Genomic DNA, 18,995 nt, shown 5'->3' with positions numbered 1-18,995 from the left:
ATGCAACAAACAATTTCCTGGCTGCTTTGGAGCAAACAAAAAGTTTATAAATTTTCAAAATCTACGATTATGTCTATTTCAGGATTTCTAGAAGATAGAGAACCTCTCTAAAGCTTTCAAGACAGTATGTCTGAGTGCACCACAACATAAAATCTATAGTAAGTAATCCATTGCTCAGGATTTTCAGGTAAATCCTGAGGTAAAGGATTTACCCTCTGCTCTTTTTGCAGTGCTGAGCAGAAATTAGTAGAGCATAACTGTTGTGCAAAGTGTCTTTGTGTTACATATTATCATTGTATGCATGAGCAGACAATGAAGTAGTCAACATTTCTGCTTGATACCTGTATTGTCATAAATAATTAACTTTTTTATAACTTTCAGAACAGCAATACTATGTGGTAATGCCAAAACAGGAACGGTTTACAACAGAATATTTTTGTAAAAGCTGAGGCACAGGTTTCTGATTTTTGTGTACTCAACAATGCAGAGAAAATAGATGTTGAAGCAGGTCAGCATACTCACTCATAACAGATGAGTAAGAAGGGAAAAGACTTGACAGACCTGACAGAAATTGATTGTGAGTTTTTATGTAAAATGGTAGAAGATTCATGTGTAAGTAAAAAAGTTGAAGCTGACTCTGAAACTGATGTTGTTATGTTCTCTTTACTGTATGGACTAGAAAGGTTACTGATGGAATGTTAAGTAACAGAGCAGGCAGAGATTGTCATTTGCAAGCTGGGCAATGAGAGTTTCCTGCAGAAAGGAATGAGATTAGGTTCATGCTTACTTGTTCTACAATCACCCCATCATCCTAAATTCCTTATGTCTTTAGTATGAATATTAAAATATTTATGTATCATATTTTGCACAAAAAAAAAAAAATCAGCCTGTGATGCCTAGAAATATCATATTTGCCAGTTTATAAACTGCTGAACTTAGGCTCAAATACATTGAAATTGTTTATTGCTTAGGCTCAAATACATTGAAATTGTTCATTGAGGCTTACAGAAAGTTAATTGTAGTGCTGGTACCAAATCCCAGCAGTCACATGACTACAGTAATAATCAGAGGTCTCTATCAAAATGAGCATCCCAGTGTTTCAGGTATGTTGTTAGAAATAGCAAGGTGATAGGACATGAGCTATGGAGTCGGAAAAAAAATGTCTTTCTAAAGACACACAGAGTAGGCCTCTTTCTGTTAAAAAGAATTCCACAGATGTCGTATCTCACTCCTCTGTACCTTGTTATACACTTTGTTCAGATGCCTTTAGCTAAATTTCAGTTGACTTTTCTATCGGCTTGGCTCTTTGGAAATCTCACTTATAAAGACTTTTCTTTTGTATTTTAGTATCTGCCACAGCAGATCATCAGAGCCATAAACATCAGATTTGTTGTGCATAATGTCAGATCTATTTGTAAATACTTGATGCAGATGGCTGAACATATTACCATGTAAAATTATTCCTTTGACTGCTACACTTTTTAGTAAGGTAAATAAGTTTATGTGGAATAATGTTTCCTGGAAATGTAACTGGCCCTTACTGGTCAAGAAAGGCAATTTCCCAGATCCTTTGCAATGGGTTTGGAAATCTGTACCCACTGGATGGAGGACACTGGTAAGGCTCAGCATACTGCTTGAAAGTTGATGCAAGGACAAGGCTAATGTCCTTTGCCAGCATCCAGCAGCTGTAAGCAAATACCAGGGAGAGTAAACAGCATTTTCAATAAAAACAGTCTGATTTTAGAGCCTCCGTTTACATCTGTCTCACTTCTCAATTAATTCAGAAACCTCAAACCTTGTTTCTCTGTTCACTTCGTGCTTTTGCAAATGTACAAATTAGCAGCTGACAGGATTTTGGCATAAGTCACTTGACACATAAACGTTGAGTCCATTTTTCAGGCAGAAAATATGTATTATGATTAATTTTGTAAAATAGTAAATAATTTTTATGCCTAGTATTAGTCATCTGAGAAAAAAAAAGTACTCCATGCAGCATTTATCTGCATAGATATAGACAGGCTTTGTTTCTTAAGCTAGAGGTCTGTACTTCTTAGACATTTTTATCAATGACTGTGCAAGTTAAATTGATATAACATTGGCTTAGATAATACATCTTGTATATCTCAATTTCCAATAAATAAGTGATGCCAGCAATTCTTTTAATCTTTAAGACTTTAGAAAGCACTGCAAAGATATTAATTAGAAATTTAACTCCTTAATGGGCTGAAAAAACAATTATTATTCCGCATTTAAAACACTTCTATATTTGTGTTCTGAAAATCCTCACTTAAGACATGTTTTGCTATAGCCCAAGGAGCAAAAGTTTTAGATTTCTTTGTCTGTCAACAAGGTGAAAAAATAAGGTTATTTTTTTCTGTGTGTACTTAATGCCAAAGAAATGCTATCCACTCATTTTCCTATAAAAATCTCAGCTCCTGTGTCTTTTGCAGAGCCATCTGCTCCTGCTAATATCCCACTGAAAATGAAGAATGTATTCAGCTGCTTCTTCTATATGGTAAGTACAGATTTTGACACACATGCTTTACTGCATTTATGAGTCTTTCTTAATTTAAATTCTAGATAAATAAAGACAGACTGGAAATTAAGGTAATCATGTTTCAGCAGACAAAGACCTCAAGAAAATTAATCAATAAAGTGAGAGTTGCCTATATATAAGCTCAGAGAATTTGCAAATTTGATTGAAAACACATCTTAAAAGGATCATTAGCAAAACATATGGAAAAAAATAGGAAGAAAGAAAAAAAACAAATTAGAACTGTATACTGTAAGGATTGTATAAAATTCATGCCCCAATCTGAAATAAAACGTGCATATATTTTCCAGTAAAGATTATAAAGTGTAATATAGGGACAAAACTATGATTGGCTAATGAGCTAAGACTACAGGAATGAAAATTACCACATTCAAGTCCCATCCAAAGTTGAAATATATGCACTCACACAAGGAATATCCATCCAGAATACTGAAGGAAGTGGCACAATATCAAACCTGGTATGCTGCTTAGCAGAGGAAAAACAAAAGTAGAATTTCCGTGTACCTTTCTTTGATAAAGGCTCTGTAACTGCCTTCCACATCCCCTACTTTTTGCAGTGATGTCATTTACATGACAGAGGGGCAGGTTTGGTTTCAGTCTGTATTCTGCAGCAATCTCTGCGCACATCTAAGCCAGGTGGCTAACCTACCTGTGTACATCTGCTCCTGCATCATTGCTTTCTTCCACTCTAGACTTGCAGATATGTAGTATATACTGCACCATTATAATCAGAAGAAAAAAAGCAAAGAAATGGGACAACGAGGCTGTGCAAAGCCTCAAAGGACAGGGATACCACTTAACAACCAATGAAAGGCTTAAATTCAGATATTTATAAGTGAAATTGCATGTATCAATTTGAATAATTTTAGCTTTCTTGACCCTTTCTTTACACAGAATATTCAGGAGATACAGGAAATTATTTTTTAAACCCATAAAGCATAAGGCTTATTTCCTCCTATGTAGAAAATTATCTCAGTTCATGCATTTCTATGGAGATGCAGTACTCAACTTCCTGGCAAATTCTTATTACATTTCTGCCAACCTCTTAAAATGTTTTCCTTCACCCTTATTGATTATGAGAAAAACTCAAGCCAAATCTTGAGGCAAAAGAAGCAGGTATATAACAAAGCTACAAGTGGCTAGCAATTAATTTATAACATTGTGAGACTGATATACATTGAGCTTTTTCCTAGAAGGGTAGAAGGTGGGAAATCAAACTACAGTACGGGAAACTCTGAGCCTGCCTAGTCTTCTCTGCCTGTCCTGGCTTCAGCTGGAGCTGTTTTTCTTCATAACATTAGGTATGATGCTATGTTTTGGCTTTAGGAGAAAAACAGGGTTGATAACATAGCAGTGTTTCAGTTGTTGCTGAATGGGGCTGTACAGAGCCCTCTCATCTTCTAATACTGTCCTGCCAGCAAGGGATGCAGACAGGGCACCAGGAGTTGGAGGGACAGAACCAGGACGGCTGATCTATACTGACCAAAGGGGTATTCCATACCGTACCACACCGTGTGGGGAAACTGTAAAACTGAGGGGTGTTGGCCACTGCTCAGGGACTGGCTGGGCATTGGTTGGCAGGTGATGAGCAGTTGCTTTGTGCATCACGTGTTCTACCCTCTTTTTCCCATCCATCCCACAATGGATGGTGGTGGAAAATGTGAGGAAAGGGCTGTGTAGTGTTCAGTTGCTTGCCAGGTTAAACCACAATGCTGCCCCACCTGCCACTGAATTAATTTTTTTTTTCCTGGACTACAAGCCAGTCTCTCTTTCCCAAGAGACTTCTTTTGTGAACTGTAGCTTCATTTCCAAACTAAAGACACAACAAAAAGCTGTTGAATCAAGAACAAGCTGTCTGAGTTGATAACCTTCAACTATAGTTTACAAGTGATGGACTCTTCCACGAGCCCTGTATCACATCTCTCCTGGAGTTCACTGACCACACAGTTCTACATATTTTTCTTCTGGTCACATAAATGATCATACTTTCACTGAAAACAACCCATTTTTTCAAAGCCTTGTCCTTGCTGGAATCACTACCCACATTAAGGACCTACTCTGATCTCATACATGCAAAAATACGATACTTAAATACTCCTGAGAGAGCAGTGGCAGGCGTGGCTTCTGCTCATTCCACTATCAAAACACTTTGCCACAACTGGAGAAACAGAAGAGATGGAAAGATAATTCAAAATAAAAATAAAAATCATTGATGTTAATTTTGGAATAATCTTCATGTTCATTACCCTTGAAATAGTAGCATCACTTTTAGTAGTTACTTCTTCCTCCTTTTTTGTTTAGCAGATGTTCACAGTGATAAGACACAGCAAAATAAAAGCAGATCTGGCTCTCTGCTTCCAGACCTTATTTCTGCCTGCTTCTTCATACGGTTTTATTTTTAAACTCTCTCCAAGGAAGATGTAGCTTACTTTAGGGCTTACTTCAAGGAAGTTCCCTACAAGTTCCCATATGTGTCTGCTTAACCCCGAACAGCTCATCTCTGTAAATCAGCAGCAGGCCCAGCAGCGACTGATAACTGTATGGAGCTGATGGGCTTTGCCTATTTGTAGTGCAGTCAGTTCACTAATGAGGAGCTGGCAAGAGGCACAATGCACCCTGGACCTCATTAAAAAGGCTTATTTTGGCTTGCTGAAACATTACCTCAGGAGTTGAGCACTGGCACATTGCTGCAGAGAGGGAGGCCCTGCTTCCCTGACAGAGGTGGTTCCTTCCTACGTTACTCATAAGTCAGCTGTCCTCCCTGTCACTCTTTCTTCAGATGTGACACTGACACTTGGATGAAAGCGGGTTCAACTCAGAGACCTGCCAATGGCCACCTCTGGAGCATGGGGAGACACCTGCAGTGCCTTTAAAGCTCACTCATCAAATTGCATAGACATCCTCTTGACATAAGGGGCACAACATGAGGGGTGGGCACTCACACAGCCTGCCCTGTGCCATGCTGCCCTCCTGGGAGCCCCACTGCTTGCAGAGGGAGGAAAAGCCCTGAAGCGCTTACCCTGCTCTAACCAAACCTCACTATTCTGTTCTCTCAGGTATGGCAGCTGTTTAAAAGTGAATGGCAGTAATTAGTACTTCCTAACCTGCTCTCATTTTCCTCAGCTGTCATGTCCAGGTTTGCTATTTTCAGCTCAGACACGCTGGCAAAAGGGATGCTTATGGAGGAGAGCTCAGTCAGTGCCAAGTCCAAAATCTCTGAGGCTGCCAATTGTTTTGCTTGGAGGCTTATCTCCAACCTGGCCTAGCAGAAGAATGAAAACATGACAAATCTGATTAGTCTTTATTCAGCCCTCAAGTATGTGACTACTCCTGCTGTAAAAATGGAAACCCGAGGCTCTGGTTGTGCAAAAATTACTTTAGAAGGGAAACAGCGACTTGAGCTGTGACAGCAGCACTTCCAGTCAGGTGGAAAAGCCAAGCCACAGACAGCCAGTGCCTGTGCCTGAGCTTAGTGTGTGGTGCCTGCTGACTGCGGCGCTGGTGGCCCATGCAGGAGGCTCACATGAACCTGATGGGAGCTGGGCTGCTCTGGAATGCCCCTGCAGGAATTTAGCCTCCTGCTGTGCTGAGCAGTCTCTGGGATAGGCACACAAGTGCCAGCAGAAGTGGAGCTCTCCAGACAGGTTTTCATTTCTAAGACACTGGATGCAGAAGCATTTGGAAAATGGTGGAAAAGGATCTTATCTGCAGATTTTCATTAGCAAAGATCAAAAGCTGGTTTAAGTTAGCCTAATTATTTACTTATATAGCATTATATATTTCCAGGTCCATGTAAGAAGCACAGTTTCAGCTGCTTTGCTTGAGCTACTGCGTTTGGTGTTTGGAGACCACCAACATCCTTTAGTTAATATGATGGGAATTTGCTGGGCATGTGGCTGCTAGGCTATCAACTCAGAGGTGGGATTTATATGAAGAGATATACAAGAAATGCTTTTCTAAATTAGCAGTGGGTTTATTATTAGACAGGAATATCCTGGCCATGGATCTTCAACAAGATTTGAGCTGTGGTTTTGTTCTATGTTTGCACAGAAATACGATGCACATAATTATATAATGGCAGCAGCAGCCAGCTCTTTGAGACGTCCACCAGAGGACGCACGCCTGGAGCGCACCTTCACAACAGACTGCTAGCTGTCCCTGCCCTTTGAGGCTTTTGTGTCTCCTGCTGACAGTACTCTGCCGTAGTCCTGGCCCCAGCTGTGCTGCAGCCTCCACCTTGCCCTTTATTCACGATGGAGGTGCAGCAGATTTGATACATCCTGTAAATTTATTGCCATGAAACTGCAGTCTTATCAAGTTTTCTTTTCCTTTATTTCACACTTTCTTTTTTAAAAAAAAATGGTTTTAAAATCTCTTGATTTTCAACATCAAGTCATTTTTTATATGTTATATTGTTGCTTGTTCTTTTTATGTACCGCTCACATCTCAGACAAGCCGTAAGTCATACTACTTGATTTCACCTCTCCTTATGGATACAGTGGTGACATTTCTTTAAAATGCAGTCTCAGTCCAAAAACATTTGACTGAGGAGGATTTAAAACCAAACAACCAAACAAAAAACAAAATCAGAGATATTACCTCTGTTGCCTAATATCTCTGCTTAGCCTAAGATAACTTTGATCCCAACTCCTTCAATTATTTACTGGACAGAAGCTCAGATGAACTTGCTTCTACTGCTTTTGATGTTTATTTGATGAGAGACTACTTTCTTGACATAACTACATGGAGCTTTAAGAAACACTTCAAATTATCATTAGAAAGCTGCTTTTTGTTTTTTTTTCTAATTTAAAGAACAAGAAAGAACCCATATTTCATGTTTGTGATCGTCATAAAATAAAAGCAAAATTAGATAAGTTCCATAAATTGAACTCCCTGCACATGGCATCTTCCAAATAAACTGTAAGAAGCCAATGTTTCCTGATTCTTTCTGGTATTGAAGAAAAAAAATGAAATGAGTTATGCAGGTTTCCATCCATTCTGCCTAATAACTGATACTGAAAAAAATAATAAGAGATAATTTATCTCAAAAAAAAAAAAAAAAAAAAAAAAAAAAAAAAAACAAAGCACAAATATTGAAGGAAAGGAAAAAGGAAAGAAGGAAAGGAAGAAAAAAAAATGTTTCTTCCCTGAAAGAGATGGAATGACTGTATCACATTCCTTTTTCCACTGTCAGTCAGCAAGATTTGTTCTATAAGAAAAGTGACACTGTGCTGTTGTCTAAATACACATTCAGTAAAAGGATTTCTTGCAGGCAAAGTTTAAAATTGCACAGTAAATTTGATTAAGAGATTTATTTTTCCAGCATTCAGACTCAAGACTGGAACACAGTGAGTTGTAGGAGCGCTGCAGGAGAACAGATGGAATGTTCATTTCAGAAGAAAGTTGCCGTCGTGGAGTGAAAGACATCCTGTGGTACAGGGATTCTGTCTCAGTATCAATATAGCCTAGGAAGTGTCTCCTTAAGATGCCCTTACAGCCGCTCCAGAGCCAACAGATTCAAGGCTGAATCAGCAACATGATAGTCCTGCTTGGTCCTCAGTTGCAGATATTCAATATTAAATATGGATTTGATGAGTGTTGTCAAGCCCCTAGAACCAGGAAAGCCAAATCTCTTCAAGAAAAGCCTCTGATGAGCACCAGGATAGGGAAGGTTGGAGGAAAATGAATTGCCACAAGAAGACGTGAGGGAGCTCCAAGCACTCCGTAACACAGAGAGGAAATCTTACACAGCCATTAGATGCCAGCAGATCCTGCCAGTCCAAGGTGCTCTTTCAGTCGTCTCTCCATGAAACAGGGACATTGAACGTGGTAAAAAGTTAGTGTCTAAAGCATGTGATGTTTCTTTTTAAAAACGTTTCTTACCTAGTACTGTTTATACACCAGAAAACTTTTTATCCTTACATACAAGGTTTTGCTGCCAGAAGAGTGGATATTCAACATAAGTATTTTTTCATTAATTGTTATGAGATAAAGGATAACATGCTTTTTCAGTAGATAGCTCTTTTTTTTTTTCCCCTGAGTATTACTTTAGATTAGTGGCAGCCTAATTGCTACTATTTATCAGAAAGCTAATTTGATCAATCAAGAGAAGACAGATCTATGGCCCTCCACTGCACAATATTGAAAATGCTGGTTTGAACAGGTTATAAATCCATGTTATGTGATCAAGCTGAAGGTTCAAGGAACAGCCACACTGAAAAATAAGCAGTTATGTTCAGGCTATAGCCTTGAGATCATTCCTAAGCTCATCCCTCTAGAGACTGACTTATGAGCTGCTTACAACCCTAAGAAATTTGATAAAGCAGTCATACAGATCTCTGAATTTTCTAATGTTAAGAGATAAATTTGTAGGTTTACAGAGAAAATTTTTTTAAAATTCAGAGAAAGTTATTTTTTTTGGTTCTTGGAGAAGTAAAAATCTGAACTTCCCTGTAATTAGACATCCTAGGAGAGCTTTTAACCCATTTGCTTCCTTCTGTTAAAAACTTTTCAAGACCCCTGGCATTCTCTGTATCTTACTCTAAGAAAATAATTATGTGTGGCCTGTGTTAAAGATGACATGTTCTGGCAATATACTTTACTTTCTCATTAACATTTTCTGGAATATCCTTTTGTCTCCAAGACTGAAGTATATGCACATCTGCTCAGCTTCGCAAAAGCTGTAGGAAGGAAGCATCCATGTTTGGACAGAGTTGTTAGTAGCTGGCTTGCCTGTCACACAGCTCAAGTAGCTGGTTCTCTGCATGCAGTGCTAACTTCCATGTCGAAGTGTTAATTAATAGTAATGCAAAGGTCACCTGTCTACAACTGGAATTCCTCCCCTGTGGAGAAAAGCAGAGAGAATCAGTGATGCAAAAGAGCATACTAAAACCACCATAAAAACAAGAAGCAGGCTTGTCTATTCCCTGAGTTTCTCTTACAAAAAATAGGATGAACAGTTTGCATGCTGGAGTACAATTTCTCACAGATTATATGCACAGACAGATCCTGCTAAAGAATGAGAATCTTGATGTAGGTAATACAAATTCTCTGATTTATATTTCCTACAAAGTTTGTAAATGGGTGACAGAGTGGAAAAAGGAATGTGATGGAGTCATTCCATCTCTTTCAGGGAAGAAACCTCAAAACAATGTACAACTCTCGCATTCACAGCCTCGCTGAGAAAAATACTTGCAGGAGAGCAGGGCATGGAAGGTGGTAACTGTGGAGAATATGAAACTTGAGTTTTTGCTTTGGCTATGGGGTCAGTTTCAGTTGCAGTAATTTGTCTTTGGACCTGTATCCTCATATGGCTATGCTTCATCTCAGTCAGAAATTAAATCCAGGAGGATGCTAAGAGGTTAGTTCAGAATGTAATAAAAATTATGCAAGAAAGGTAGCTTTCCTTGGCCTCTTCTCCTATGCAAGAGGGACAGTAAATCAGGTAGAAAAACAATCAGAATGCTGAATTTGTTGAAATATATGGCAGAGAAAGAGAAAACCCTTTGCGCAAGCCATTTTCCTGCATGGTGAGTCCGGGAATTTATGTGCCATTAAGTGCTCAACAAAGACTGTCTCAGGGTGAAAACATAACTCCTTCAAGCAGTTGTGAACAAAGAGTCAGGATCAGCCTACACAATTAAACTTTGCTTTCAGCATCCAGTGTGCTAGACCAATGTGCTTTTATACAATGAAGAAGGAATGTTAACTACAAAGAAACTTTATAAAGAGTGAATTAACCTTTCATTAAGACAGGTCTAAATTTGAAAGCTAGATTTTCTGACACGAGAGCATTGTATTACCATGGGAATATGCATCTGCTGCTCCTTATGGTTGTATGGTTGAGATAAACATGTCCAGAAAACCGTTGATGCTCTCCAGTCCTGTCTTATACTGCCAGAAAATATTTAGAATTACTTACATATACTTGTGATTCATTCTACCAGACAAAACTGTGTGCTACATAAAGACAGATGTAAAAGAGCTGTGTGTTCTGTCACTTTTCTGGTAGATTGTATCATACTGAGACCAGCTGGAGTCAGCGAGATGGTTCATGCAACTGTTCATATTTATCTAGAAGTTCTCAACATGTTCATTGAAACAATACTTCTTTTTTTACTCAAGAAAAAGATATGCAGAGAAATATAAATTATTGGAGCTCTTCTGTGGAGCTCTTCTTTGCAGTCAAGGCTTGTTGCTTTCGTTTCAGTTGCATGTGGAGATGGGTGGAGTGTAGCAGTCACCAGACAGAAAATAAAACAAAGCACTTGAAGCTGGCAGGCGGACCAATACAACACAGTAAAAGTTGGCAACAAAGCCTTTGAATCATTCCAGAAATAAAATAGTAGGGATTTACGCTTTGCACAAATATTACTCTGCAACAAAATTATATGAATCTTCATCAAGAAGCAAATCTAAAACAGGATTTTTTTTTATTTTTTTTTAAGAGGGCTTCAAAATTAAATACCTCTGTTGTCCAGTAACTGTGGAGTTTATAAGAGAAGACCATCTGTTCCAGAGACCAACAACACAACCTGTGCAGCCAGGCAGCAGGATAGCAGTAGGAAATGACTTCATAGGGGCCTATCACATCTGGTTTTAAAGCTAGTAGACTTTTACATTTCTTTTGTTTTTTTTTGTACTGCAATCTCTGTATGTCCCACAAAACCTTTTTGTCTGACAGGATTTATGAATTAGATGGCTGCTTTGAATTTATTTGTTTTTTAATCTATCTATGAACAGGAATATATATGATTACATAAATACACCCACAGTATAGCTGGGTGTTCTTGCAGCTTCTATCACTTCTGTGAACAGCAGTTAGGATTATATCAGGGATGAAGAAAATTTCTATCTTCATAAAAGATTGATATAAAAACTAATTACATGGACTCTCTTGATTACTTATCAGAAACCAGAACCAAACCAGAGCAGTAGTCCATTATCTGAACTACATAGCTATTTTTAATATGTGTAATTGTTATCTGAATGTAATTTTTGGCAATTTGTAAACATTTTCTTAAATTCTGAATATTGAATTCATTGAAACTTTAATGAGTGCATTATTGACCCATTTATTTTTGTCAAAAATTGAGAAAATGTATAATAAATAGCATTACATTGATCTGAAATTTGTTTGCTAGTTCTCGCCATGGTAAGAGTATCTGATGCAATACATCTAAGTGAACATATCCTAAAGTGCTTTAGAGAACTGCTATCATATATTTCTGTGGATGGTGGGATATGCAGTTTCTGTGCTTTTCTTTAACAGCAACTTTATGCAGGTCCAATGCAAATATTGTGGATATTGTACCAGGAAAACTACAATACGTAAGTGAGCCTCACTGACATTTCCTTTTAAATTCCTCTTTATAATGTCTATCTAAATGATTCCCTGGAACGATACCCCTGTGCATCACGCTTTCTTTTCAGGGCACAAAAGGAAAACTGTGACCTAAGAACTCTGAGAAACAAATGGGAAAGAATGAAAAGTCTGATCTTGTGACTCCATTTGGATTCTTCATCCAGCACTGTGGAGAAATTACATAGAAAGAGATGAAGTTCCTGCTATTGCTGTAGGAGGAATAACAATATAACGGAGAAGAACAAAGAATAATCTTAAGGTTATGCCACAGGGAATCAGCTGTGGTTCTCCTGCGCTAGAGGTGAGCAAGGTGAGTGAGTTTATCTAAAATAAATAAATAAGAACTGGAAATATTTGAATGACCTCACTATTGGAAATACTGCATGTATTAGTCCTACATTATTATTGCATGCAGAATTCTCCCCTTACGCGCTTCCGATGAACTGCCACTTGTGTTTTTTCTGGCAGTATGAAGGAGTAAACATTGGTTATCATGCTTAGAGCTATACTGGGGCCTAATTGAAAAGAGGAAATTTGCACTAGTAAAGAAACCCACAGTCTTCCCTCCCACACCCTGTTGCTCATGTCAGCAACTCTTTGGCAGGCATAAGTGTGACAGCTAGCCCAAAGCTACCCCTCAAGCCTTGGGACGGGAAGTTACTGTGCCTTCTGCTGAAAGCTGGCTTTTATACAAAGGGCCAGGGTTGCAGCCCTTTTCCTAAGAAGTCTGATTTCTTGTGTATAAGCTTATGCCTTCCCTCTTAGTCTCATAAGAAGTAAGGCCAGAAGAGACTTGCTTAATCATATGCTATTTTGTTCTCGAATCTTAGGAAGCTATCTCCTGTGACAGCAAGACTTGATTCAGAGGCAATCTGTCTAAACAGTTACTAGGCTTGTTCAGAGTAGATATTGAATTAGTTTGGAAAACTTGAAGGTTCAGTCTTATGGGATAGGGTGTATTCTAGGGGTCTTACGCTCCTCCCAGAGCTGACTAAGCCTCATCACTGATGGATTTGAAGGAGGTGTGCCTTCACATATTCTGCTTTTCCATTGTTAAAATTCTGATCACTATTATTGATGACAGGAATGCAACGTAATGTGTGCAAAAATGAACCAGGCCTGCTGAAATAGGAGCACATTAGTGATGTATCAACCAGGAGAGCTTGTACATCTCCTGAGGAAAAATTTTAAGTTGTTTGTCATCCTCATCTGTTTACAAATGGCACGTGCTATCAGTGTATTGACTGCAGTTGTTACAACGTATGGATCGGCTAGAAGTAAAAAAGCATTCTCTATACATGAACTCCTCTCAGAACCGAGGATGGACAGAAAAGATTGATGTACATTTGCAATCTGTGAACCATTTTCAATCAACTTAATTTAGGTGGTCCCTGGATATCGTAGATGAATATTTGAAGCTACCCTATTAAGGTTAGGGTAATTAAATTAATTTTGAGCCTCAGCTACTGGATTTTCATAACAAACTACTGATATTCAAGAAAGTAAAATGGAGCATTTATATTTAATTTTGATCCCAGATCTGATACTTGCAGGACAGCACCTAAGTTGGGAAGTCTTCAGATTCAAGCCTACCATCTTCTGCCTCCTCCCAACTTTTGCATATCTCAGCAAATTATCCCAGCTGTGAACCATTCAAGGAGTGAGTTTCTTATTTCCACTTGTCTGTAATCAGGGCTTTAAAAAATGCTGATGCAAATGCAAAGTTCATCCAGAAGGAATATAAAAAGGGTGAAACAGCAGGACAATGTAAATTCGAGACCTCCGTATTATCTGCTAAGTTAGAAGGAATTAAATGTTTATATGGCAAGTTCTTGGGCACACGGGATATGCAGGTACACTTGCAGCCAAGAGACGTAAGCCAAGCACTGAATTCTCCACATATGCCCTGCATCCAGTTTTCCTGGGTACTGAAGTTTTCCAGCGGCCCCTGCAATGCGCGGATGAGCTCCATGTTCCAGCCCCTTCTCTCCCTCGGTACAGTTGGGAACATGCTGCAGAGGACATCCCTGAGTTCTGACAGCCATACTCAGCTCTTGCATCTTAGATGCCTGTCCCAACTTCTGTGAGGCACGGGGAGACAGGATGTTTTGGCACTTGTAGAATGAAACCCTCCAAAACAGAGAAATGACGAGATTTTAAGCCTTGCCTGTCTGCCTAGCACTCAAGTAAGACACAAGCAGTAACAGCTGGGTCAGCTATGAGAAAATTCTTTCACATGATTAATACAGAGAGGCAGTTGTGACTTTTTTAAATCCCAGAGTCTTTTTTGTTCTGTATTTTTCCATACTGAAAACCAGGCAGCTCCTCAGGAAGAAAGGAGTAATGTTTCTATTTGAGAAAGTAAGTGCCTTAGAGAATGATGTGGTTTAATAGACATCATGCACAAACCACAGCGTCTTCTGTCTGAGGATTTGCAAAGTAAGCACTGGATTTCTCCTCACCACCCAAGGTACTTTGAAATGGCCACATGGCAGGGTCTAAAGGAAAATGCTGAATACTATGGGATATTTTCTGGTGATGGTCAAATGTTGCACTGCAGAGATTTCAATAATAGAGAAATGGATTATCAAGAGATGGTAGCCAGGTAATGTTATGGTAGCCAGGTTATGTTATAAGTAGGCTCTTGATTTAGGCCAAAATCAAAACAACCTGAACTGAATGGTGCAGTGTGAAAGATGAGGCAGATGTCTTCACACCTGATCCCTTCAAGGCCTAGATCTCTTTGTTTTGCCATTGAAAGTCCCTCTGATGAAGCACAGAGCAGAAAAACAAACGTGGAAGCCAGACATCAGTCTCAGCAAAGTAATAATATATAATTATCAAAGCTCACAGAGTAATCAGGGTGAAACTACCCAAAAAGCACCTTTACTTGCATCCTCACCAGCTTCACTGGTAGTCAGCAAGTGAGATTTGATCTTACAGCTCTTAATAGATTTCTATATATTAGCATTGAAAGAAAGGATTTCAAAGGAATCATAGCCTGAAGTCTGCTAGTGTCTATCTTTTCCTCAAGGGATAAATTACAGAAAAGTAATTTTTAACAAATAGGAACAAAAGATGTGAGAGTGATTTGAAATATTAGCAAGTTAATTAATGTTTTAATACATTTTTTAAAGGTAGATCTAAAAATAACCTTGGGTATTTATATACGTAGATATAGTTCTAGCTGACAACGTTATAGATACAATGTCAGAAAATCATGGTTCAGAAGAGGAAAATCTGAACAACGCTCAGGATTTATTTTCATCTATAAAAGAGTTGTTGAAATCCTGTTCATTTTTTTTCTTTCTTTTTCCAAAGCCAATGTTATCCTGACTTTTCTATTTTGTTCTGTTTTTCCTGAATTTGTCCTTAGATAGTCTCAACAGTAATGAAATGAGTCAGAAGATCCAATGTTTGTTTGTTTGTTTTTTTTAAATAACAGTTTTTTTCACAACTGTATCAAGAACAGAGGTCTAATTTCCCTCTGCCACTATAATACTAAAACCTTCATTGAAATGAAAAAAATCATTGATAAAATCACCACGAGCAACCCATCAAAATCCATATGAAAGTTTGTATGGGAACTGTTAGGTCACAGCCTGCACTTGTGATTGAGCACCTGGGGAAGAGGTGTGACTAGCCCTAGGAGCACAGGTGCAGGCAATTCACCTGCTAGCCCTAGGAGCACAGGTGCAGGCAGTTCATCTGCACAACAGGACAGATGCACCCTGGGTAAACCTCTCCCTCATTTAAGGGCCAGCAGCGAGGAGGGCAGTATCTATTTTTGGAGATCTTTGTTTCTCTGGGAAGTTTTCAATGGAAATTCATTTGGAGTAAGGTAAGTAAGTATTCTTTTCTTGTTACTGGTCTATGACTATTGCTTTTCAAGTGAGATAGTTAAATTGGATAGAAGCAGTTTAATTCATTTCCTTCTCTGCCTTAAAGTCAGATAAAGCAAATAGTTTCTAAAAGTATTGCTCAAAGAAATGATGACTTGATTTTATTTAATAAATGAAAACATGAACTACAAGGTATAATCTAGATCAAAAAATAATGGATGGTGAAAATAGCAAAAGATTAAAAACAACTCCTTGATATATGATCAAGGGATGTACATTGTATCACTTCTTAAGTGATACATAAATATATAAATGATATAAAAAAATGATATTAAAAAAAAAGATAAAATGAGGATCCTCTTAGTTACTTAGCTAGAGCTAAATGTATTCAAAATAAGCTTGAATCAGAACAGTGTAATGAGAAGGGGGTAATTGTGGTTCAGCAGCAGAAGTAGTACAAGAATACAATATGTAAAAGAAGTTAGTAACTTTAAAAAATAGCTTTATATCTTTGACGTATATAACAGATGAATGAAAAAGAAATTTAGTTTTCAGGATGACTACCATAAAAGAGTGTTTTTTTTTGTTTTTTTTTTTTTTTTTTTTTTTTTTTTTTTTTTAAAAAAAAAAACACCCACAAAGATTAAGAACATCGAAAGCAAAAGAAAAGCTAGAAAAATGAAGTATTTCTGGTGAGAGGGGGCAAAAAAGAACACACTAAAATGTTGTTGATTCAATATAAATTGCACTTCATATTGAATGACTAAAATGTAAGCATCACAGATAACAGGTATTATTAATGCACTGAAAACTGGTTATTTTAACAAAGCAAGCAATGGAAAACTAAGGAAAGAGGAAGAATGCTGTAAGAAATTCTACTTCAGCTTCAATGAGGAATTCAGAAGAAATCAAAGGACAAGGAAAAAAAGAAGAATCACTAAGAATAAGTGGATGTGCCCCATTGCTTGCAGACTAGGCACGCGCTTGTGTAGATGCGCCCCATTGCAAGGTGCAATCTCCTGTGGACGTGCCTTTCTGTACATGCACCCTGTTGCTGTTGAGGCCCTCCTGTAGACCTTAATATGTTTCTGCCAGTTATTGCAGTTAACAGCTTTACTTCTCATTGCTCAGTACTATTGTGAATTAGGCTTTATTACTGCATCCAAGTAACTGTTATTGTAACTTTAAGCTGTATTATAGTTTATTCATACATTTATTATTTTATTTTATTATAATTCTCCTAATGAACACTTAAAACTGTTGTTAATCTACCCAAAATCTTGTTTATTCGGGCCTTTTAGAGCATTTTCTGGAAAATGTTTCAGTGATAGGATTGATAAAATACCGTGCTTTAACCATTATAGCTTTATGTAAAAGACCCAAACCAGCCCTGCCCAAGGAAATCTAGATTCAAACGGACTACCAAAAAAAACACCACTATATTCTCTATTTCCTTCTATTGCTTGATGGAACAGATCTTAAAAGTATGAAGAATCACCAACACATACAGCAAATACTGGAAAATATTATACAAACTGTGTTGTTGAACCTGTATTTTGCTCCTGGAGGTGGCCCTTTCAAAACACAGCTGAGTGTCTCTGCCAGCACTCGGTGCCAAGGCTGAAACTGCTTACTTTGTGCGTGTACTTGAGTTAAAAGTTTCCAGTACTGCTGACATCTAGGAGGATTTCTTTTCAGGAAGAAATGCAAGAGAAATCCTTATTTTGGTATTCCATCTGAAAGAAGAGTTTTCAAACAACCAAAAAAAAACAGACACAAATTTCTAGAGTTGGAAATCTCTTTTTACAGAGTTCCTGAGGGCCAAGGGTCTACATGAGTTCAAACTAACAGCATCCTGCTATTATCAGTTTTAAATGATGCTGAGTTTGTGGATTACTGGTATTAATAATGTTTAGCCAAAAAGGAAACTACAGCTTATAGTCTTATGGCTCACTTATGTAGTGCCAAACTCCTCATTGAATATTTGATCTTGCAGTCAAGAGCTGATTTCTGGTCACCACTCTCAGTGGTCAGAGGATTACACAGATGCAAATGCCAGTCCCAAGGCTCTAACAAGGCAAATATTTTCATATAATAAGGTAAGGAAAATGCATAAGGTTTCCATGAAAGGAAATCAGCATGCGCTCTTCCTAGTCACTGCTCCTAGCTATATTGACTCCTCGTCCACAATGCTTTCAAAATGTCTTGAATATTTTGACAAGCACTCTTCAGAAAAGACATTTCTGTTAAAAAGAGGAGTAAAAGCAACATGGAAGGGTTTGTTTGCTTGTTTTAACTATCTGTGGATCTCCATTGGAGGCTTTATTTTCTGTTGCTACAAAAAAGCGGTGTTCAGATCTTGGAAAGATTATCAATTATTTAAAAAAAAAATGGTGAAGAAAGAGCACAGGTTTTCATGACAAAATCTGGCATGCTGAGTTTTCATACTTCAAAGCACAAAGAGAAGGTGACGTTTTTGTGTGCCCTCTCTTGTTCCCCTTCATATTCTCTCCCTTCCCTTCACCCCCTCCCCCCCCCCCCATTCCCTTTTTCCCCTCCCCTATGGTTTTTGAACCTGTAGGGATCACCAGAAGGAAAGAAATGCCATCAAAACTTCCCAGTGTTGCTGTCAGATCATGTGTGACGCATGGTGATGGTCTACATGGAACTGGTGGAGCATAGTATGAATCTGCAGTGCAAAACTGGGTTGCCTCCAATAGCACCCCTGTGCACTGGCCCATGAAAGAGCATGGAATTCCACCATACACCAATCATCACTCATCTTAAATTGTATTAACATGCATTGCAAAGCATGTGTAAGCATCAGATCTCTGTATTAGTTAAGGTTCTTCCTGTAGTTAACTTGATCATTAGCTCACGTCACAAAGGGCTGGAGCACATGGGAACTATTAGTCACAACCTGAAACTTTGATCACCTGAGGCAAGAACTGTCAGCTGCAGGAGCACAGGTGAAGGCATTTCACCTGTGTGACCGGAGGGGTGGCCGTGGTCCACCTCTCCTAGACTCCATTTAAGGGCTGACTGCCACTGAGGAAGGATCTCTTGCTGGAGATCACTCTCTTTGGAGTTTTTCTGCAACTCTTGGACATAGGAGAGCATTTTCATTTATTTTTTATTTTCACTTTGCACTGTGATAATCCTGCTAGTTCTAGGACCTGAAAAATAACACTCTACAGACTGTGTATTTGTTGATTGTACGCCACCTCTGTCTCTC

The 18,995-nt window shown here is 38.4% G+C and overlaps 1 long non-coding RNA gene across 23 annotated transcripts in view; it reads left to right on the top strand.

The window, feature by feature from the left end:
* LOC122183951 overlaps positions 1–18,963 on the top strand; it is a 479,215-nt gene extending 460,252 nt beyond the window's left edge. For 10 of the 23 annotated variants that reach the window (XR_006180444.1, XR_006180445.1, XR_006180449.1 and 7 more), the window contains 6 exons: positions 2,451–2,515; positions 11,826–11,884; positions 11,987–12,228; positions 13,457–15,759; positions 16,403–17,859; positions 18,342–18,963. This is a non-coding gene — a long non-coding RNA (uncharacterized LOC122183951). Of the gene's footprint in view, positions 1–82; positions 159–2,450; positions 2,516–11,825; positions 11,885–11,986; positions 12,229–13,456; positions 15,760–16,402; positions 17,860–18,341 lie in introns of all 23 variants that reach the window. The other 13 variants (XR_006180447.1, XR_006180443.1, XR_006180438.1 and 10 more) reach the window with 12 other exon arrangements.
* Positions 18,964–18,995: the final 32 nt, after the last annotated feature.

Source organism: Lagopus leucura, unplaced genomic scaffold (genome assembly GCF_019238085.1).
Source record: "Lagopus leucura isolate 7727_CA_CO unplaced genomic scaffold, USGS_WTPT01 Super-Scaffold_100021, whole genome shotgun sequence".
In the NCBI taxonomy this organism is placed as follows: Eukaryota; Metazoa; Chordata; class Aves; order Galliformes; family Phasianidae; genus Lagopus; species Lagopus leucura.
Note: the sequence above shows the minus strand (reverse complement) of the source record. Positions and strands in the feature narration are given on the sequence as shown.